Consider the following 23,037-nt stretch of genomic DNA (forward strand, 5'->3'; position numbering starts at 1 on the left):
AACCTCTCCATCCTCCATCATAAACTGCCTTGATGGGGGTCCAAGTAAAAGTTTAAACTTGTCTGGATAAGACTTTGTTGTGGTCGTAAAGCAGAGCTGTACCTATGAACTATGTTTGCCAATCATGGTCCTGCGTGACAAGGGGTTGACAGGCAGACCGATATCAGGCTTCATACCTTGCTGCTATTGCCAACAACCATTCCTACAGGCGGAAGCCATCCTGTCCTTCCAGTGTCCCTAACTTCGGTTCTGTACATCAATCAAGTAAAACGACAGGGCAAGAACAGATGTCTTTCGCAGAAGATTTTCTAAAATTATAATTTGTCCCATAAAGAAAGCTAAACGTCACACATTAGCAGTTATGGTTATTGGTTTCTAAGTATTTGAACTATTTGACTGATTCATTAGGTCTGTCCTGTAGGACTTGTGTGACAATGGCTGGTGTTTGCAGGACAGCCAGCCTTCCAGAGGTGAGGAAGCAGCACCTGAAACCTTCAACTTAGTGGAGAAGAATAGGAGATGTCTGCTCTCAGAGAAGGCGAGTGCTTGGCTCTGCAGGTGGTAAGACTGTCCAGGAGAAGCCCAGCTTGTTCCTGGGACTCGAGGCACCCAGAAGTAGCCAATTGCTGGGAGGGAGCGAAGGCGGTCCTGGCCTAAAGCCTTCAGGGTCTTGAGGTCTCTTCATTGCGGCTCCCACTGAGAGCTGAATAAAGAAGTAGTCACGAAGTTGTAATCATGTGGCTGGCCTGGTGTTCCTGTGGAAATTTAGCTTGCGAACTGAACATTATCTGCGCCATCTTGTCTCTCCCCAGCGCGACACACAGGAAAGCGCACGGCAGCCATTTTAGGCACCCTGGTCTCTCCCCGCTCATTGCCGATCGCCAGCACGTCCCCCTGGCGCTGCAAGCATTCCCCCGCGCGCCGGCCACCCCCACTCTCTCATACACGGGCCATAAACCCTCTCCCTCTGCGCGACCCTGCCATGGAACCACATCCCACGCCTGACCGACATCCCATACATGGTCATGCATCTCTTTGATAACCCCCTTCCTCTGCGCCCCATTGTCCGAACCGATCCCAGGCCATCACCTAGCCCTGCGGATGCAGTTTATTGCCCCTACTGTAAGGGAAACATCCCACATCAAAGGGATTACAGTAGATCAAGGCCCCCCACCCCCTGAGACCCGACCGGTCGCACACACCCCCGGGAATTGGCGGAATGTCCAGCTGTGTGATAGCCATCTCCTACCGTGGGTGGGGTGGGGACTTCCACTGTAGATATGTGTGGGAACGAGCTTGAAGTGGGAATTCTGAGGATGTTCCATGTATGATAAACCTGCAATAAAGTAATAAACCTGTGTATAAGAGGCCAGGCCTCAGAGATGCAGTTAGAGCACCTCGTGACGATACCTCGCTGTCTGATCTGATGTGTTCCACTCCGACGGAATAAAACTGTGTTTCCTGCCTTCCAGTCTCCGGCGTCTGCCTCTTTATTGGTTTAGCATCGAATGGTATAAGAGGCGATTACCGCCGGGCAATACTTGAAAGGTTATCCACTACGACTGCCGCTACCATTTAACAATTGGCGTCCCAAGCGTGGGGCCCATCAGCGACACGTGGATCCAGTGGGAGAGGTCCCGACGACAGAGTGAACGACTGCAACGATCGGGAGAGCTCCTGCCCAATAGACCCTCGTCTGGCAGCCGATCATCCGAACTTCACTGGTTCCGAGCAGACCTCTCTCGAGTGATCTACGGTCCTGACTGGGAACCATCAGGAGTGCCGCGGCAAATACAGAGAGTAGAGGACGATCGGGCGCTGGAGGCGGAAGACGAGAAACAGTCCACGCGGTCCGGGTAAGGTCGTGAAACACGACAAATTGCGAAACGATTGATTGATTGAAAATACTAGTATTGCTTATTGATTGTTCTCTTTGAGATATTCGCTGTCTACAAACGGAGAAAAGTAGAAATACTCTCTCTTCCTTTGCAGATAGTGAAGGGTAGGCAACGCAGACTTTTGTCCCCATTGTAACCCGTCGTGCCTATCTTTATCTCCCCACTGATTGATTGTCCGAACATTGATTGTTTTGAAGAATAGTGCTCTTTTGAGATATTCTCTGTTTGCAAATAACGTAGAATAGAAATATTCTGTCTAGTCTTTGCAAATAGTGAAGGGTAGGTAACGCAGACTTTTGTCCCCATTGTAACCCGTCGTGCCTATCTTTATCTCCCCATTGATTGATTGATTGTCCGAACACCAGTTGTTCGATATTGGTTCTTTGGAGGTATTCTCTGCTTACAAATAACGAGGAATAGAGATATTCTATCTAGTCTTTGCAAGCAGTGAAAAGATAGGTAACTGCTGACTTTTGTCCCCGTTGTAACCCGTCATGCCTATCTTCTCCCCACTGATTGGTAGTTGGTTCTGCCCGGACCGCTTATTAGAGGTGGACCACCCGGCTCCACTGGAGGGCACCCCTAATAAGGACATGTTCACTAAATATGGACTAGTCGCCGTAGCTTATAGCAAGCTATGGCATAAATATACAAAGAAGGACCCCGAGAGTCAGTGGACACTGATGGGATCCTTCGACGACCATAAAATAGAAATGCTAGAAATAGCTCTGCGTAGTAATAAAACGACGCCTACTATACTCGACAGTGTCGGCATGTGGCGCAAAGAAGCAACACAACGGAAAAAGAGGGAAGAAGTAAAAGCAGAAAAGGAATTACGAAAGGCAGCTCACCTTGCCGCTAGAAAGTTAGAAGAAATAAAGGAGAGAAGGGAAGCTAAACTAAGACAGGAGCATGAAACATCAGGCCAGTACCCTGTTAGGACCCCCCTCTATGCTCTACCCTGAGTTGTCTTCTAAGCAACGAACGAATGACGAATTGCTATTAGGTCCCCCGATCATTTACATGCCCCCTCCATACGCACCCTCCCAACCGGTAGTGCAACACCCACAACCCCCAAACACAAGCGAAAGCAGTACAGGGGTCTCGGTCCTCACGGCCTCCGCGCCGGCCGAGCCTCTTGTACTGAACACAACGTTGGCCATAACGTTGGATGACCCTGAGATGAGAAAGAAAGATCCCACCAGAATGAATCGACTAACAAAGGATGAACGAGCAGGAATCGACAAGATAGTAAGGACACTGGTGGAGCGAAAGGAAAGTGAGGAGTATATAACAGACGTGTATAACTCGTATGCCGACAACCGCAGACGACACTTTGTCGTACGACTTTGTTATCACGCCCTGAATACATATGAGGATAGGTACCACGATAAAGGTCCCGAAGGCTTAGCGGCCCTATATAGGAAGGTAGACATTGGGGAAGAAGGAGAGGGCGATGTGACGGACCTCTTCACTCGTACACTCGAGGTCTACCGGCACCTTAAAGAGCACAGACAGACAACCAAAGCAGAAACCCCCATAGCGACTAAGCCCCAGGCAGGAAGGGCTGATACCACGATGCCCATCAAAGAGGCCGCCCCCTACTGGGTCCCCCCACGAGGTCAGGGAACACATGACGACATCAACCACCAAGATGCGAAGGGAAGGGTCGTATATAATTGGGTCTACCAGCCATCCGCCACTTAACCCAGGCAGTCGAAACTGCGATGAACATTACGGCTGGCATCCTCGCCAACAACACCGCCGAGCTTCAGGCCGTCCGCCTGGTGGCTCTTCAGAACCCCCTCGTTCTAGATGTGGTTCTGGCTGATCGTGGAGGAGCATGCCGCATCATTGGGTCCAGCTGTTGTACCTACGTACCGGATAACTCACCCTCAGTCTACAAAGCAATTGAACACCTCCACAGACTTTCCGCAGAGGTTCATCAGGAGCAAGAAGAATGGTCACTGGGAAGTTGGTTTTGGGACACTATTAGAAGTTGGGGATGGAGGCTGTTTTCATTTATCCTAATACCAATTGTGATACTATGTGGATGTTGCTTGGGGATTCAGTGTCTGCCACCTTTATGTTCGCTTTTTATGAACTGCATCTGCCCTAAGACTTTGAACTTTGAAGCGGAGCGAATGAAAGCTTTGTATGAGGTGGAAGTTCGTAGTATTATGGGGATAGATCCGAACTAAACAAGCTGGCGAGATATGTTAAAAGGGAGGACTGTGGAAATTTAGCTTGCGAACTGAACATTATCTGTGCCATCTTGTCTCTCCCCAGCGCGACACACAGGAAAGCGCACGGCAGCCATTTTAGGCACCCTGGTCTCTCCCTGCTCATTGCCGATCGCCAGCGCGTCCCCCTGGCGCTGCAAGCATTCCCCCGCGCGCCGGCCACCCCCGCTCTCTCATACACAGGCCATAAACCCTCTCCCTCTGCGCGACCCTGCCATGGAACCACATCCCACGCCTGACCGACATCCCATACATGGTCATGCATCTCTTTGATAACCCCCTTCCTCTGCGCCCCATTGTCCGAACCGATCCCAGGCCGTCACCTAGCCCTGCGGATGCAGTTTATTGCCCCTACTGTAAGGGAAACACCCCACATCAAAGGGATTACAGTAGATCAAGGCCCCCCACCCCCTGAGACCCGACCGGTCGCACACACCCCCGGGAATTGGCGGAATGTCCAGCTGTGTGATAGCCATCTCCTACTGTGGGTGGGGTGGGGACTTCCACTGTAGATATGTGTGGGAACGAGCTTGAAGTGGGGATTCTGAGGATGTTCCATGTATGATAAACCTGCAATAAAGTCATAAACCTGTGTATAAGAGGCAAGGCCTCAGAGATGCAGTTAGAGCACCTCGTGACGATACCTCGCTGTCTGATCTGATGTGTTCCACTCCGACGGAATAAAACTTTGTTTCCTGCCTTCCAGTCTCCGGCGCCTGCCTCTTTATTGGTTTAGCATCGAATGGTATAAGAGGCGATTACCGCCGGGCAATACTTGAAAGGTTATCGACTACAACTGCCGCTACCATTTAACATTCCTGTCAACCCTCAGGGACTAGTATTGCCATTGCCACCCAAGTAGCCACCAAAGAGGAGCTGCTGCTAAAGCCTCCAGGGCCACAACTGCCAAATACGAGTGTTCACCTGCACCGGCCCCAAGGAGTCAACTCCCAAAGGTGATCACCTGCCAGTGTTGGCCAAAAGGCAGCGATGGCTGACAAGCCCACCAAGCATGTTGTTCAATGCTTGTGATTCTGAAGTAGGCTATACCACTGTCTGTAGTATTCTGGCCTGGCACGAAGATCAAGGGTGTAGAGACACTGATTGTACTGCCCACATTTGAGATTCACAAGGATCACTAAGTAAGTAACGTGGCAGGCTCACATGGTCACTTACAGGATGGTTTGCCATTGCCAAAATGATTATCCAACCGAAGTTCTTAAACCTGTTCCTAAATCCGTCGCTCCCCTTATCTCTTTGCTTCTGCAGGCAACTTCGCTTGCGCCTCATTTCACTCGCGTGAGCAGGATCGCAGCCACATATTGCACAGGAGATATTAAAGTTTCCCTTTAAGCAGGGACTGGACTTAGATCACTACTATTACTGTGCCCAGGCACAATTTTCGCACCATTGGCTATTTCCTACCCTGGTCATGGCACATAAGGCTGGTGTACCCACAGGACTGCGAGGGCATGGTGGCGTTACACGGAATGGGCGTGGGATGCGCTACGTCGCAGAACTGGACTGGACCATCTTTTGCCCTTTCAGTGCCCATCATTGCACACCCCTCACTGCCAATTACATCAGACGCTGATACTTGTGTTAGATTGCGCAATCGTGGACTTACGCCCATGGGTGCACTATTCCTTAACGATACCATCATCTCCTCACAGAATGCCCTCCAGGCCAGCGCCGCTACTTTCCTTGAGACCTATACATATTTCCAAGTGCACACAGCTATTTTGTACATTATTCACAGGGTTCCCAGATGCCCCCCCGACATTTCATGTACTGGAGATCTTCCTCACATCCCTCCCGCCCCATACACTTTTCACGAGTCTGTATGTTGATATGCAACATACCGTGCCAGTGCGAATACCTAACAGTTAGGCAGCGTGGGACGAAGACATCACGCCCCCATTAACAGATGCTCTATGGCAGTACTGCTGCTCACAGTCACGTGCATTATCCCCAAACTACCGTCTTCGAGTCACACACTTCAAATTTTTGCACTGTATGTATCACACTCCGGCGCGGTTGCACAAAATGGAACTGGGAGGAGACTCTAGATTTGGCAGGAGCTCTGCACCAGACGCCGACTTTCTCCACCTCGCCTGGACATGCCTGAATATCTCCACATACTGGAAGGAGATCTTTGCTAGACTGGGTGACATACTAGGGCCCCTGCTTGAGTGTTCTCTCCTAGTTACTGGGATTTTTGCAAGCTGTGCCTCTGAACAGGGGCAAATTGGTTGCGCTTCTGTTGCTGCTAATCGTAGGGTGGCCATGCGGTGAGGGTGCACCGCCTTGCCCGGGTGGCGAACTGGCCTACTGGCAGGAACAGCTTGCGGCTTACTGGAATCTCGTGCCGGTGCAATTACCACCAAAAGACATATGGGCCCCATTTGAGGAATATTTGCATAGTCAGGCGCCTGCTGCGCCAAAGAGTGGTTGGTTGGAATAATTTAATTACACTACTGGTCCTTGGGACTACAGAAAGGGCTATACCTTTGGGATGATCAGCCCCCTCACATGGGCAAGAGGTGTGCTTTAGAGTGCAGTTGCCATGTTCAATTTGTGCGCCTGTATTGGTATGCTAGCCGATACTGCTTCCTATGTATTGTATTTTGAGGTTAATGTATTTCTCCCACCAGTGGGGCAGACCGGCACAATGCATTTGTAAGCGATGACCGTATTAAATGTTACTACATGTACATTGCTTGCAAAGTGCATACTGCACAGCATTACTCTCTGTCTGACCAGGTTACTGTAAGTAGATGTATCTACACCTATTGTATTCCTCCTGACACCGAGACGGACCGCTGTGATGCCTTCATAATTTCTGAATATATTGCATGCATGTACATGTGTTTTGGATGCATAGTGCATAACAACGCTTACTGTTTGACTGTCGTAAGATAGTGTAAGAAGTCAATACATTCAAAATACAAAAAAAATGTAAGTAACGTGGTACAATGTCTGCACAAACGGAGACTGCCCCTGAATGCCAGCAGAGGGAAACTGCTGCTGCTAACCTCTTCCAGCAAGGACTTGTTCAGTAAAAGGCAACTGGACTGACCTACGGCCAGTATTTGGTGTAATCACTAGTGATGTGCATCTGTGCCCAGCCTAGGCCTGTACCCATACCATTGCCCGAGTCACACAATAGAGAGAAGGGGAGGGAAAAGTGCAACATACTGAGATCTGTACTTCATTAGCTCCCACAGGGTGTATACAACTCTGTTGCTGAGCAACTTCCGGAATGTGTATTATTTAGTAACGTGGACAGATTAAAGTACTTTCTTTTAAATAAAAGACGAGCACTGGTCTGGGCATTAATTTGCTGCGTCTGTTGGTTGACTGATGAGTTCTGACTCTTCCCCCATGTTACCTCCCTGAGAAGCCAATGACTACGCACTGCCCTGAGAGTCAGTGCTCACAGGGTTGTTCTTGGCCCAGTGTACAGAGGCACCGTACGACAGACTCTAGGACACCAGTGGCAAACTACCTCAACCTGAGGCCCAATAACCACATTTGACAAGTCCCACCTCAACAGTGTTTGACAACCACATTTCCAAAAACAGTTCTTAAAAGTTTGTGCTCTTATTAACAAGAAGTTTAATCGATGAACAAGATTGTACGCACAACACTACGATCCACAGAATAATAAGGAGTTTATGGAAGGTATGAGTGCACACGTAGTAAAGATTGCTATAGTTGGAGGAGGTGCACTTTGGTGGGGAATGGCCTTGAACAAGTAGAAGGTGTTAATTGCTCTTAGACGGGGAGAGGGTGCTCCCCTGGATGAGATCTACGCATGCTTAAGGACCGGAATCAGTATGTGGAGCAGGGTGGGTTGCAGGGGCCAAAGACTCTAAATGGCAGACTACAGGTTCCATTCAGCAGCATATGGGTTTGGGATAAACAGTTTGGAGAGGCACTGTGAACAGTGCTGGGTGAATATTTTTTTTAAGAGAGCCCTCTTTTTGGCAGAGAGGAAATCAACCTGGTTTCTATAGGCAGGAGGTCGGTGTCAGTTTGGGGATGCAGAAGAAGTGCACAGATAGCAGAGTCCATAATTTTAGTCAATTGGGGAAAGGTGTGGCCAACTAAAAAGCTTGCAAGTGTACTGATATGGGTATTAACTGCACTGATTAATGCTTTACATGCGTAGAGAGCAGATCAGATCTAGCTAATCTTTAGTAGCTGGACCCTGGCAGGAACTCTGCCTTTGGTAGAGGATATTAATGATTCAGCCACACGTTGGAACTTCGAGTATTCCAAGACTTTGGGACGAAGGAGAGCAGAGGCAATGGCAGCGTGGCCCATTGAACCCTGAAAATTGCTGTATTTTACTACCACAGCTTCAGTCAAAGGGGCCATTTTCCTTGCCACCTTGGCCCTGAAATTGCTTGCTACACTAGTGGGGGGTGAAGGGGAACAAGAGTAGGCATGGGAGGTGAACTCTGCTCCGTTCACAGAGTTTTCCGCACTCCGTGGAGCACGCGGCGTTCCAAATAATGCGGAGCTGAGTTTTTTCCCTACTCGCCCATGTTAATTTGCAGAGCGTGAGCGAGGAAAATCCAACGCTAGAGCACCTCCCAGCGAGATTTCTCAATGTGGGCAGTAGTGACTGCTCAAGTTGAGAAACCATCCGTTCGCGTTGAGGAAGCTGCCGCTCTAGTAGAACATCTACTTGAGCGGCAGAAAGAAGCAGCCGCCTCTTGCGCATGGTGCTGTTCGCACTGCTTTTCCAGCGCGGGACAAACACCCAACGCTAAAAATCTGCGTGAGCGGCGCGACCTAACGCACTCTGTAACGTGGAAGAGTTTTCTGGTCACTTCGCGGAGTTCCATGCAGCAGAACTCCTTGTTCTCCACCCTGACCTAGCCAAAACGCTCAGATTCAGTAGGGTGCTTGATGCAGGCGATAGATCGACTTTCAGAAAGTGGGGGGGGGGGTCACCATTGGATGGAGTGCAATGAGACAGACAGCGATTCTACACTGGAGGGGAGGAGCGAAATAAAAATAAAAAAATAAAGAGAAACATATGAGACAACGTCAATAAAGAGAGAAACGTACCAGTGTGTGCTCAACGTTTGAGAGGGTGTCGGTGCTCGATGGCCAAGTCTGGTTCAAAGTGCCAGTTATTCTGCTTTTGCCTCGTTTTATTCGAAGCACATGTCCCCGCTCTCTGTGAATGCAGCTCCTGCGTGGGAATGCCTCGGGACACCGCTGCAGGGAGCAGCGCGGCAGATAATGGCGAGGAATGCATCCATTCTGTGCTCACTATCAACACTCGGAGGCAGCCTCTCGCCCATACCAGCCCACACAAGGCATTCCTGGATCTCAACCCTGTCTCACCGGTTTAATGAGGTGTGACGGACACCTCGGCTCTCACCCAGCTCCTGGCCACCACCTGAGACCCCGGAGCCCACAGCGCGGGAGGGGAGCTGTCACCTTTGAATTAAAACATCTCCCAGAGCGGCCTCCGCATTCAGCTATCCGTGTATAGAAATGCTGGGAGGAGTCGGGGTGTATCTGAACTAGCGACCATCCTCACTTTAAATGAAAAACCCGAAGGACGAAAGCATGTTTAGTTCCGACTGTAAGCAACCCGGAAGCGATCAATACATTTGCGAATCGTGTCTATAAGCCCCAGAGCCTGGCTTACCTTACGGCAAAAACATGGAAATATCCATCCAGTTTCTAGGTCAGGCGAATGATATCCGAGGTGCTGTCACTCCAGGTGACCCTGTCAAGCATCACATTCCTGTCTGCGGCGGCGCTCGCTGGACATGATCATCCGAGTCAACAGGGATTGGCCTGACGCCGATTCACCGTCTGTACAGTGCATAGAAGCCCAGAGTGTTTTACGTGAGGTCACATTGACCTGCGCCCTATACTTATCTCGTAAATAACTTTTTGTGAGCTCTGAGATGCGAATGGCCCGATTCCCTTGTATGAGCGCCGCTGTAATATGCGTTCCCTTTTTACTCTATGAACGTTATGCAGAGTGTTTGATACGAGCTCACGCGCCCAGGCAGATTTTTAGTTAGAAGAGGAATTACTCCGTTTTTTATCACTGGATGATAGCGAACAATTGGAGATACAACAGCTACAAATAACATGCAAGACTGGTAGAAATTCTCCCATCCCTATCTGTGACCAGCCCGAGTCCACAATTAACTGTAACAGTCTGCCAAGTTAAAGAAAGGTGGCGGGCAAAATCCTATTGGGCAAATGGCACATATAAAGAGATCATGCTTCTAAACTTGATTATGAGATTGTGTGTTAGCCTCTCTACAGCTAGAAGAACTGAAAAGCTGGAGGTGGAGTAATCTGTGTTCAGAGTGGTGCGTCTACATTCATCAGACCTTCGGTGGCAAAAGGCACTTAGTCCCTGGTCAAGAGATGGGTTTTCAGTACATATAAAAATCATTACAAGTTGTACTAGTGTCACTTACGCAGACCCAGGGTGACCCTATTCCAAATAATAACATTTATTTTTTATTTTCCGAAGGAAGGATCAAGAGGTGTATGCCGGTGCTTGAAAACATAGTGCTGTAGAAAGCTCCTCACAAAAAAGGGCGACATTGTGGTTCCCTTCAAAGATATCCCACTTGCTCTCCTCCTCAGTGGTGATTAGCCACTTAAGCTGTGCCTCCTGTTGACATTAACTAGCATAGGCATAGGCAAATAACACGTTTTATGCATATGCACAATCCCTATGGATGGATGCTTAGCAAGGGCCTTACCAGCCTCCCCTTCAAGGCGCTTTGCAACTAGCTCCACTCCACCAGGAGGAATGTCACTAACCCCTTTATAAGCGCACGGATGTGGTCAAGTCTCCCTGATTGGTCCGTGCCTTTCGAGCACTCCAAGGGCTGCACCGTCCCCCAGTTTCACCAACGTAAACGATTAGGAGCATGCAACCAAAAGGAGAATGATGGTGATGAGAAGTTTTCTATCTTTGTTTTCACCTTCATCTGGTTGCACAACTTTTGGCGGGCCTGCAATCCTCACCCAGGATTTGGTCACAAGATGAAAACAGTGGATCGACTCCACACAGGAACTTCACTGCTCGGTCGTAAGCACTGTTAAAAAGCTATCTGTAGGCGGCACAACTGAGGGTGGTGATGGAATGGTCTGCCAGACAGTCCAACAAGCATTGGCTCCATTTGGACAGGGCAATTGTGGGGCGCACAATCTGGGATGTCCTGTGGAAGCCTAAGTTAGCCAGGCCAGCGAACGCATACCTCAGCACCCCCACACGTACCACACTTACCATTTGGGATCAAATCACGAAGAGAGAGGGATGGACCTCCTTTCCTTCCCCCTACACTTCAATCCACTTCCACCTAGACTTCCCACCGGCGATGAGTGAGGGGCCCTTTGACTGTTGGAGCGAGGGGGGTTGCTTAAAATTAGCAAACTTGTTCCATAACTATAGCATTTTGACGTTTGAGAGTTGAAAAGAGAATAACAGGTTGCCCACAGTGAGCACTACCACAACCTCCAGCTTAAAAACTGGGTCACTCTCCCACACATGAGCGAGGCCGCTACCAGGGAACTCATAGCTATGGAAAAACAAGCATTGGCATAGCCAATAGGTCTCGCCTTTGGGACCTTATAAGTGTTTAGCCATGCAACAGTTGCATAACTAAACACTTATAAGGTCCCAAAAGCGAGACCTATTGGCTATGCCAATGCTTTGTTTTAACTGCTGCACTTTATTGAAGCCTCACGGAGAACATCAAAGAGTGATCGCGATCAAACATCAAAGCGGCCGAAAGTAAAAGTAATCGCGGTAAAGCGCGACGTGCGCGCCCGCGCACATGTACTGTAGCTCTAGGCTGGCCTGGTAGCACTTTTTGGAGCCCTCACAAAATGTCTCGCCAGACCAGCGCATGCGCTGGGTCAAGCGAGACCTAACTAGTACTCAAAGCGGGATATCTCCACGCTCTATGCTGTGCTATTAGACACATTACACGCCCCCTGGGCGTGCTACATGTCCTTCTGGGAAGATTTCGGAAGAGGAATGGAAACACATCTGGGTAGACATCCCTAAGCACAAACACTCAGTCGCCTTGAGGGAAGCACACTACAAGACCCTCCTGGACTGGTACCTTTACCCCACTAAACTGAAACGGATCTTCCCCGACACCTCAAATCTCTGCTGGCGGAAGTGTGGATTTTTGTCACATCTGATGGGACTGCCCTGGGATCCATCCATTTTGGGAAAAAATCCTCTCTCATATCAAAGACCTGTTGGGGTATCCCATCCCGACAACCATAGAGGGGGCACTTCTAGGCATTAGGGACCCTGCTCTGAAGCACCAAAGGAAAGCCAACAAGGTCATTATGTGGGCTTGTCTGGGGGTAGAAAAGCTTGTGATTGCAGCGGCCTGGAAAAAGACGACTGCGCCAGCGATATCCATATGGCAAGCCCGCCTGTGGAGAATCCGCTCTATGGAACGCATCGCAGATATATTCCAGGACGAATTTAAGAATTTTGAATACAAATGGGGCCCCCTGGTAACTTACTTGTCCCGGGGGAATCCCTCGGCGGCGTGACCGCCCTCTTTCCGGGCTATGCATCTTTTTCAATTCTAATCAACTCACCGAGGGTTTGATGATGAACTCTCCCTCTTCCTAGAAGCGGTTGCCCTGTCTATTAAGTCTCATTTTTTCAATACACTGATGATTTTTGCTATACTTTCGTACAGCTCCACCACCACCAGGGATGTGGAGAAGGAAGGGATGAAGTTCTCTTATTGTAGTTATTTTTTTTAAACTATTTTATGTGTTATATGTTTCAAAACGCATCTTCTTGTTTGGTTGCAGGGCGGGTGTTGTGGGCTCAGAGACATTTGAACCTGGACTATAATTGACTGAATGTGTTGGCCCTGTGTCCTGTGCATCCTAATGCCTTCATGTGGTTGTATCTGCTTTTGATGCTAAATAAAAAGAATTATGACAAAAAATGCCATCTATCAAATAGAAACCACTGGTGATCACATGCCAGACATCAAAAAGGTCAGTTCAGGCCGCAGGCCATATACGGATGAAGACCACAGCTGACGGAACCACCAAAGAAGGGCTAAATACTTTGACATTATAAAGAAAGAGAGAGAAGCGAGAACCTAAAATGGAAAAATGCTAATGCATCTATATTGTGTGTCTGTGTCTCTCATTCTGACCACTAAAATACACCACCACAACAAAAACAGCCATACTAACATGACCTTATTAAAAACAAAGATTAAAGGGCGGTGGGAGATTTCACCAGGTAACAACCTAGAGATAGACCCGTTAAGATAGCCAGGCAAAGACCTTACAATTGACTGTAATGTTAACGTGGCCCAACAGGTTTCATTTGTTATGTTCTTGTTTCAATGGGATAAAATTAATGCTGGTACCCTCGATGTCTCACTGTACAATTGTTCATACGATGTAGCTCCGATATGCCCATCTATGTACAACTTTTGACACAATAAAATATGTTGAAAAAAAAAAAGATTTAAAAAAAACGCCCCTTAACATGTAAATATCTAGGGGGCCTGTATTTTAATGTTTGCCTAGATTTGGCCCTGAATTTAAAGCCAGAGACGCACTTAGTGACACTTCACAAAAACTGTCTAACCATTGTAAATACAACCAAAACAATCGGAAACACATATGAAGTGCAGAAAATATAATGTGTGCACTTGGATATTTGAATGTTAAATTAGTCTTCAGGATACATTGACCTGGCTAAATTACTATTCGATGTGAAGAGGAACCAAATATATAACAAAGGAGAGTTGATCAGAAATGACCTTATAGTGGCAGGGCTAGAAACCCAGAACCATATTTTCAATGAAAAATTCTCTGATTTGTAAGCTCACCATTTTGCAGCGCCACACTTCCTCAGCACAGTTCAGTATTGTTCAACAAGGACGGACAGACGTCTCAATGCCAAGCAGTCATGGTGAAGTCCTTGAATGTTCAATTTTACAGCATAACTATTGCTTCAAGAAGTCTGGGCAACTTCTCTACCTGCATTTCATACTCAATGGAATTTTCAGAACAAGTGTAATTTATTCCGTTTCCGTTTAGAGCGTGCTGGGTAGGTGGCAAGACATTTTAGACTGCAAAAAAAAAAACAGAAAAAGAAGCATTGGCATAGCCAATAGGTCTCGCCTTTGGGACCTTATAAGTGTTTAGCCATGCAACAGTTACATAACTAAACACTTATAAGGTCCCAAAAGCGAGACCTATTGGCTATGCCAATGCTTGTTTTAACTGCTGCAATCTATTGAAGCCTCACGGAGAACATCAAAGCGGCCGTGAAAGTGATCGCGATCAAACCTCAAAGCGGCCGTGAAAGTAAAAGTAATCGCGGTGACGCGCGCACCCGCGCACATGCACTGTAGCTCTAGGCTGGCCTGGTAGCACTTTTTGGAGCCCTCACAAAATGTCTCGCCAGACCAGCGCATGCGCTGGGTCAGGCGATACCTAATAAGGATTAAATGTGAGGCACACCACAAGGCCTCTCAATTGCTTGGACAGTATTTAACTGTGGAATAATAGTACAGAGACAAGAGTGCCTTCTGGAGCTCCCAGGTGAGCCTAGTAAAGGACAAGTGCTGGAATGCGGAAGGAGTGTGCTGAAATTAAGTATTCTCATTTATAACAAAGTGGGAGTCTTTTACTCACGTTTTCTTAAAGCGTGTGTATGAGCACACCGCCCACGGTTTCAAAGAAGGGCAACATCCATTGTGGTTTAGAGCTCAGTTCATATTTCAAACATGCATAGCTTGGAATGCCTGGCACAAAGAGATCAGACAAATAGCTGAAGGCTTCCACAAGTATTCCTTACTCTGTGCAAGGGGTAGGTGGACCAGAGCAAGGAAGGGCATTTCTGGAACAGCTCCCCTCCTAATTACCATGTATGCACTCCTTGCTCTTGACATTGCTTTTCCCTTAGATATGGAATGAGGTCCAGCAGTGCTACAAATGGATCTATAGAAGGGTAGGTACTCACTTTTAGAGTACCAGCCTGCTCCTGAGAAGTAGGTACTCTCCCATTAAACTTATTGTGGCAGTGCTGAGAAATGCAGGTAATCTCTCTTGCAAATTAAAGTGCAGATACTCAGTACCTGACATAACCTGCCCATTTAAAGCACTGGAAGACAGAAATGGTACACCCTGGGTCACATTCAAAAAGTTAAGAACTGAAGGGGGGGAAACTCCTCTCCTTCCAGGAATGCAAAACACAAGTCACATTAACTAATAACGAAGAATACCACTACTTGCAATTGAAACACAGGGCGCAGCAGCCTCTGGTACGGCAGGCCGCTACCAGGGATTTGCTCCCCTAGAAAGGTTTGCTCAGTCAGGGTCCTCTACCAAGGGAAGTATCTCCTTTCTATATGCTCTCATTCAAGTCTTGAGTCCCAAGGTTACACCGCGCTACAAACGCTTTTGGCATGATCTACGGGAAGCCCCATTAGAAGACAATGAATGGGAAGACTTAAGCAGGGATATAGTGAAATGTAATCGTTCTATGTATCTCCGAGAGGCACACTATAAAATGATGTACGATTGGTACTTGTACCCCCAGAAACTACACACGATTTTCCCGGGATCTTCAGATAGGTGTTGGAGGGGATGTGGGCTCCTAGGCGACTTCCGACACATCTGGTGGGACTGCCCTGTCATCAAACCTTTCTGGAAGGAGATACTATCCCAAACAAAATTAATTCTAGGTTACCTGATTTCCCATTCTATGGAACAGGTTTAGTTGGGGATTTGGGATCCACTCCTGAAACGACAGACACAGAGTGACAAATATGTCATGTGGCTCTGCCTGGGGGCCCCTAAAATGGCGGTAGCTGCGGCCTGGAAGAATCAAGAGGCACCTTCCCTGACCCAGTGGCACGCAAGACTGTGGCGGGCTCTGGCTCTAGAGCGTCTGACTGATATCGTAGAAGACACCAGGAAAGGTTTTGAATACATTTGGTCACCATTAGTCAGCTACCTTTCAGAGGGGCTCCCTTTGACGGCTTGCAACCCGAGGCTTAGGGCCCTCCACTTATTTCTTAACTAACTACCCAATGCAGAAGAGAGGTGGCCGTACTGCTTTGTTCACTTGAGTGAAGACCCCGAAGCACCACATTCAGTGCCCACCTACCTTTGCCTTTCTTTTTCTTTGCACCATGACATCGTCGTTTCATGTTTTTTCTCTTTTCTTTTCCTTTTTTCTTAGGGTTAACTAAGTTTCCTTTCCATGTTACTCTCTAGAAAGGGTTGTAGACTATCAGCCTACATTTCTGAATACGCAACATATCCTGTTGAAACTGTTGTGTATTTCATTGCTCATCCGCGTGGACTCGAGGGTAAATTCTAGTTTTTACAAACGATCTGTTCACCAGGGCGGATGATTATATTGACAATTGTTGCTTATGTAATGCTTTTTGATGCTCTCTCTGAGAAAAATGTCAATAAAAACATTTTGAAACAAAAGTTAAGAACAATCTCTGTTTTAGGTAGGCGTACAGACAACTGTGTTTCTGCCATGCTCCAGCACTACCAAATGCACCGTGGTAGCCAGGAGGACACTAACCACACCCGCCGGAGCCTTATACCATCGGCAGTCACCAAAACCTGCAGCTATGACACCCCAACTGCATCTGAGGGGAATATACTGCAATGCCTAGAAACACTTGGGGAGCTAAATACTGCACTACTAATTACAACAAAGGTGGTATTATATTTCAATAGGAAAAGCGCTCCTGGATAATTTCACTCAAAATATCTATTCGAGATGAGTGTTGGGTGTGGTGCTAAAAGGGGAGAGGAGAACCACCAAACTCTTCCAACAAGACCATGGCGAGGCCACAGTCAACACATGAATACAAAACCCCTAGCACACAGCAAGAGATAATAACAGTGTTCTTCATATCAGGATTACAACAACAACAATTCTGAAAGAATTTTTTGATGCAAGACTTGTTCTTATTGGTAGTCTTCCAGATCCTCTTTAATAACCCAAACTGTGATTCGGTAAGAAAGCCAATGTCAAATGCCAACACGTGTTTTGTCGCCTTCTCAATTTACATGAGACTTTTTCAAGGCTGTATTGGCTTCAATATTTACAATAAACGTGTGGTGTTAATTCCGACCCACACGATCCTGCGGCGTGAGTAGTAAAAAATTAAAAGGATATTGGTATAGTATGCAGTCATGTATCGCGTCCTCATCTGGAATCGAAAGAACAGTCTCACGCCGCTTGCCTCGAGTACGACTGTTCTTTCTAAAGAGGACCTAGAAGACAACCAATAAGAACAAGTCTTGCATCAAAAAATTCTTTCAGAATTGTTGTTGTTGTAATCCTGATATGAAGAACACTATGTTATTATCTCTTGCTGTGTGCTAAGGGTTTTGTATTCATATTTAAATACTGCACTACAGTGCATCAAAACTAAGCAGGGCTCGCAAATGTTGAGTGGGCACGTTACACACGATTGTGTGAAACTCACAAAGCTACAAACGTTAGAAAGAGCTAGGAGATAAGGGCTAAGATATGCAAGGTTTACGGAACACCCTGTTTAGTAAATACTGTAATTACACACCGCATTACTGAGCATCATGAGGTCAGCATTTCGTAATTAGTGATGAACTGATCTCATTTGATACACAAAGTGCACATTTAAAATAGCACAAAACATTAATTTGTGCAAACACCCGTGCCACGAGATGTTTGTACGAAACGTGGGCGCAGGGTCAGCGCCATGCACACAACATTCATAGTCATGGCCATGTCATTAACCATAGATATAGCAGGCCCTGGGCCTGCCTGTGTGAGTACACTGCTAAACAACTGCCCCCAAACCTTTCTATGCTCCTCTTTTCTGGGCATGGATAACACAACGTTCTAAGTATTTTAGGCATGGTGTATACATTATATGGATTCCTTCACTATAGTGATAAGGCGCATAAACTGTGCAGCGCCATGAAAACCACAGGGGCTCCTCGTTGGACAGCAATCAAAGAGGTCACCTGGTGGGGCAGTCTGGCAAAAGGGCATGCTGGTGGGGACTCAAAATCCATGCGGCATCGCTGACGGCAACCTAAACCTTGCATACGCCTAGTGGGCTGAATAACCCAAGAGGCTCACAGATGAACACCTGATACAAGGGATAAAACCAGTGGGTGTCTAAGTAAAGGGGAACCTTAAGTCACAGCACTAAACGGAGAGGAAGATGTATAGACCAAAGATGCTCAAAAGAGGAAACAACAACACACTATGTTGACACTAGTTTGAAAATATTAAACCAAGATTGAACCGTGGGCAACCCAACAGAGACATGAAAGGACAGACATCTGAAGGGCTGTAATGAGTTGGCTGTGGAGCTACATGGCCAGGCCGTTCACCAACGGATGTCTCGCACTGGAAGGATGAGAATCAGGGGCTAGGCTGGTAATGACCACAGACACTGTGTGTTAAACCTGACAATGACCGAAACTGTTATGATTCACACAACATACATTACACCCCCGGAAGGAGTTACAATTTCCCAATTAAGTGTGAAGTTAACATTCAATGGTAAGTCACATAAAAAGGAATACCACGTTTTTTTTATAAATACACACACTTGCAGAGAATGCTTGAAAACAACACTGTTGATTGGGGAAGTGTCCACCAATAAAAAAAAAAAGTAATTTGCTAAGCAATCTGTAAAGTATCTGCATCATCGCTAATGCACCATGTACATACTGTTACTTTAAAGAGGAAGAAACATCTACCAAATATAACAAGCACTGGCAAAGGCAATAGGCCCAACTTTGTCCACTGATATATATTATTTTGTTTGTGAAGGTTTTCTATGAAGGCACACATTCTACAAAAGCATGTTTTGACCTATTAGAGCCTATTGGTCTAGCTTTTGCCATTGAGCTTTTGCCTGTGTCAATGCTTATTTTGTTTGAGAATGTTTTGTATAAAAGCACACGTTGTGTGAAAGCAAGCATTGGCTGAAAGCAAAAAAAATTTACATTTTTTCATGTAAAAGAACACATTGCACCCATAGTCCTTGGCACCGAACATGGCTGCTTATTGTTTGGATGGGCACATTGTGCATATGAAGAATGCCATAAATCACACCCAGGTAAACCAACAGCCTAAGAGGGCTGACCTCTTGCCCGATGCTGTATGGCGTGGTGGGTGGAAGCAAAGTGCAAACAACACTACAGCATACCAATGAATGAAGGGGCAGACTGGAAGACCATGTAAGTATAGCATATACATTTTTATTAAAAACAATAATGTATTGGCTAACGCCAAGCCTAAACAGGCCCTGGCAAAGCCAGAAGGTCTGGCATTGGCTGCCAGCCTTTTGGCTTCATCAATGATTGCTTTGTCATGCTTTTGGTAGTTTTACCATGGGGTGGGGGCAGCAGAGACCACATCAATTTATAAAAATCATTTGTTAAAAGGATAAACATTTTGGGGTACTCATTGACGCTAGAAGAACTACCTTCTCTGCAGACGTACTCCTTTATAAGAGAGCAGAATGCACGTTGAGTGACCAACTGTCCCATGCTGTATCCTGTAGTGGGCATACGAAAAGTGTAAATGATAAAATAATGGATGAAGAGGGCTAGCTCAAAGCCCATTTATTATATATCATTTACGTAAAATCAAAAAGCTCCTGGCTAAACCCAAACCTAAAAAGCTGAATAAATACCTGCAGTGAATTTCGAATATGTGTCCAACCTGGAGTTACGATTAGTAGTTTCTTAGAGGGACCACTTGAATTGGAGATGCTGGCTAGGAACTAAGTTTAAGGGTTCAGAAGACCCGGGCTGAGATCCCAACTTCCCCACTATATCAAACCGACTGATTTTTTTTACTCCAAATTATGATTTATTTATTTATTTACTTGCAAATGTTGCCCCTTGTGCCAATAGTCCTCATCTGCTAAAATACTAGGACGGTCATGAGGTAATTCATCCCACACAACACCGATTGCTCCAAAACTGTCAAATCTGTGAACAGGGTTCAAGAGAACACAATCTGCACCCACTGGAATGCACTAGGCTTAAACAGACCCCCCCATGCTTACAGGTGCCTATATTCACTTTATGGGGCCTTTGTGGTTTTAGGTACCTAAATTGACTTTATAGGGCCACCTTATTACTACATATTTTAAAACAGACAAAGTAACCCTCCCCCGGGCAGAACAGGATCACCTCTACTGAATATGTTAAACTGGTTTTAAGATCACAGCAACCCAAAGATACAAAGGCAAAACTAGTTTTTATTATGGCTGATGTGTAGTAACTTGCCGTCAGTGCCTTAGCCTATAGTACAGCGACAACAGATATCATGCCTTCTGACAAAGTTTGTGGGCCTCTGTTTTTATCACAGCATTCGCTAGTCTGCTAGTAGTCTAAGATGTTCTCAATTTAATCAACAGTTGGGTTCAGGCCTTCTGCCATTGTTAATGAGCTCAGTTTTAATGGCAATGGGATTTTGGCTTGCTACCACTCTCTGGCAGTCTAGGGAGAGACATTCAAGTTTGGTCTTCGCCTGCTAAACAGGGGCTTCAGTGGTGCCTTAACAGGCTCTGGAAATTAACTGGTGGGAGCACAAGCTACTAGTAGCTTTAGAATGTCTAAAAGAATCAAATCTGTCAACACACAAGGGGATCATATTTGTAATCAAACCAAGAAATATTACAAAAATACAAAGTAAAGCAACTGGAGCTTTTGCAATACCATACATCATACTAAAGCTTCATACACATTGTGCAGTCTACCAGGGCCGGCCTTTAGCATGTGCGAGCGGAGCCCACGCCACCAACCTCCAGAGGGGTGCAGGAGCTGCCTGCAGAAGCCTCGCTTTGACCTGGGACACAGATAATTAAAGAGGATAAGTGGGAGGGGTGCCAGGTTTGATTTCATCCGGGCACTACCTGACCAAACGCCAGTTCTGGAGTCTACTCTGGTATGTTTATATAATGTGTAATACTTGGAAGTCTGTTTTCATACAGAGAGCGTTGGGTTTCGTAGGGGGTGGAGGATAAGGGAATGAGTGAAGGCATAAGAGGATGGATCACAAAATCTGACCCACCCATTTGCAGTGCCTGCATACCCCCGAGGTGATTAGCACGCTTTACAAATACTGATTTGTTGGCGCAAGCCCTACAAACAAAATAGAACAATGTGGGAATGACAGCAAGGTCATCTGGTGGCAGAAGATAAAGTACAAGGCCACTGACAAAAGTGTCATATGCTAGGGTGACAACGTTGGATTACATGAAGCGGTGATAGGGCCAAGTTGCAATTATTCAGGAAACTAGTCTGTTCATTTGCAGACTAAAATGCGCTTGTAACATAGTACAAAAAAATGGGATATCTCTTACGAGAAGTAGCAACAGTGGAGAACGCTCAGTGTTTTATTTGTGACCAAGGGTGGCCACTGCTCAGATAGCGTCCTGAGAGAAACTAAATCGGACGCCCCTTCCGATTCTTCCTCTTTAATTGGGTGTGTGAGTGAGGCAAAATTCTGAGCACTATGAAAAGAAAACCAGACATGGATGCCAGCAGCTTCAGAAACAGTGCTTAAACTCATTTTTCTTGAGACTCTGGTATATGGAAGACTGCTAAAGTCAGCTCCTGCGCACCTCTGGAGGTCGGTGCCCTGTGCATAGGCCCATCTCGCACAAGTTAAAGCCAGGCCTTGTTTCTGACAGTCGCTTCTGATGTTTTTTCCCCCTACAATTAGATCTAACACAAACTTTGCCCACGAGTATTGGAGAACGTTACAAAAGAACCAGGCTACGGTACACTTCTTTCTTTTAAGTCGCAGGGAGATAAAGCAATATGTCTAGACTCACGGGATACTGAGCGGCGACCAGATTGCAAACACTGTTCTCCAGATTAAACGCTGCCTTCTCTGGGCGCTAGGCTACATCTCCTCTCCGGAGGCTGGCACCACCCTTATTTTTCAACAGCAGAGTTTAAACCAGAAGGCATGAGAAGACAAAAAGGAGAATGCTAAAATAGTATAAACATGAAAAAAGAGATAAAGTAGGATGAAAATGAGCCCCCATGGGTGAGACAAAAAAAGGACGAAGAGCGGGGTGGTGGAAGAAAAGCATGAGGTGTAAGTAGGAGCCTTGGCATTCGGCAACCCTGGATCATGCACTTACCCATTACTAATTAAAGACAGGTCGTACTTCTGAGCAATATTAAGTTTTTTTTTATTAGGAACACTAATAATGAAACGCAGCGAATTAAAATACCAATGAGATGTATTTCCAGGTAGGCCGGCAGCGGGATTATTCAGTTCCTCAAATCAGAACTCGTTTGTGTCCCTGAGGTGCCGACCACGAAGGGACAGTAACTAGTCACACCCGTCAACGTGTGGTTGCAGTGGACCACTTCCCTCATGTGCAGCCTCAGGACCCGCCATCCGCCTGGAGTTCATTCCCACTCTCCCTTATGTGTTTGCCCCGACTCGGCAGACAATTCCACAGCACTCACCTTCCGCGCAACGCCCGAGACGTTACTCACATCCGTTACTGCCCGTCCCTGGGTAGCCCTTCCCAGCAGCCTCTGCGGCTCCCGCACTCACCGTGGCACCCGCACGGCCGCTGCCTGCACAACCTGTGACAGCAGCGCAAGCCTGGCACCTTTCGGTTCAGCCCACACCCAGGTCCTCGCGGCCGCGCCCACCTCCAACCTCCGCAGCCAGTCGAGGCGCCGCTCCTTCGAGCCGCCACGCCCCGCTGCCCGCGCATAGAAAGGATTGGCTACCTCCTCTCAGAGGGCGGATCATGAGAGGAGGATCAAAGTTACGTCAACAAGAGTGTGTAGACTTTCGGTCACGTGACAGAGACCGC

At 47.0% G+C, this 23,037-nt stretch overlaps 1 protein-coding gene across 2 annotated transcripts in view; it reads right to left on the bottom strand.

Moving 5' to 3' along the window:
- The window catches only part of CGN (cingulin), a 235,070-nt gene extending 212,248 nt beyond the window's left edge, over nucleotides 1-22,822 (bottom strand). Inside the window, exon 1 of one of the 2 annotated variants that reach the window (XM_085639426.1) lies at nucleotides 22,679-22,822. The gene's annotated coding sequence lies outside the window, so the exon portion shown is untranslated. The remainder of the gene's footprint in view (nucleotides 1-22,678) is intronic. The other variant, XM_085639428.1, reaches the window with a different exon arrangement.
- Nucleotides 22,823-23,037: the final 215 nt, after the last annotated feature.

This window comes from Triturus cristatus, chromosome 12, assembly GCF_964204655.1.
Source record: "Triturus cristatus chromosome 12, aTriCri1.1, whole genome shotgun sequence".
NCBI lineage: Eukaryota > Metazoa > Chordata > Amphibia > Caudata > Salamandridae > Triturus > Triturus cristatus.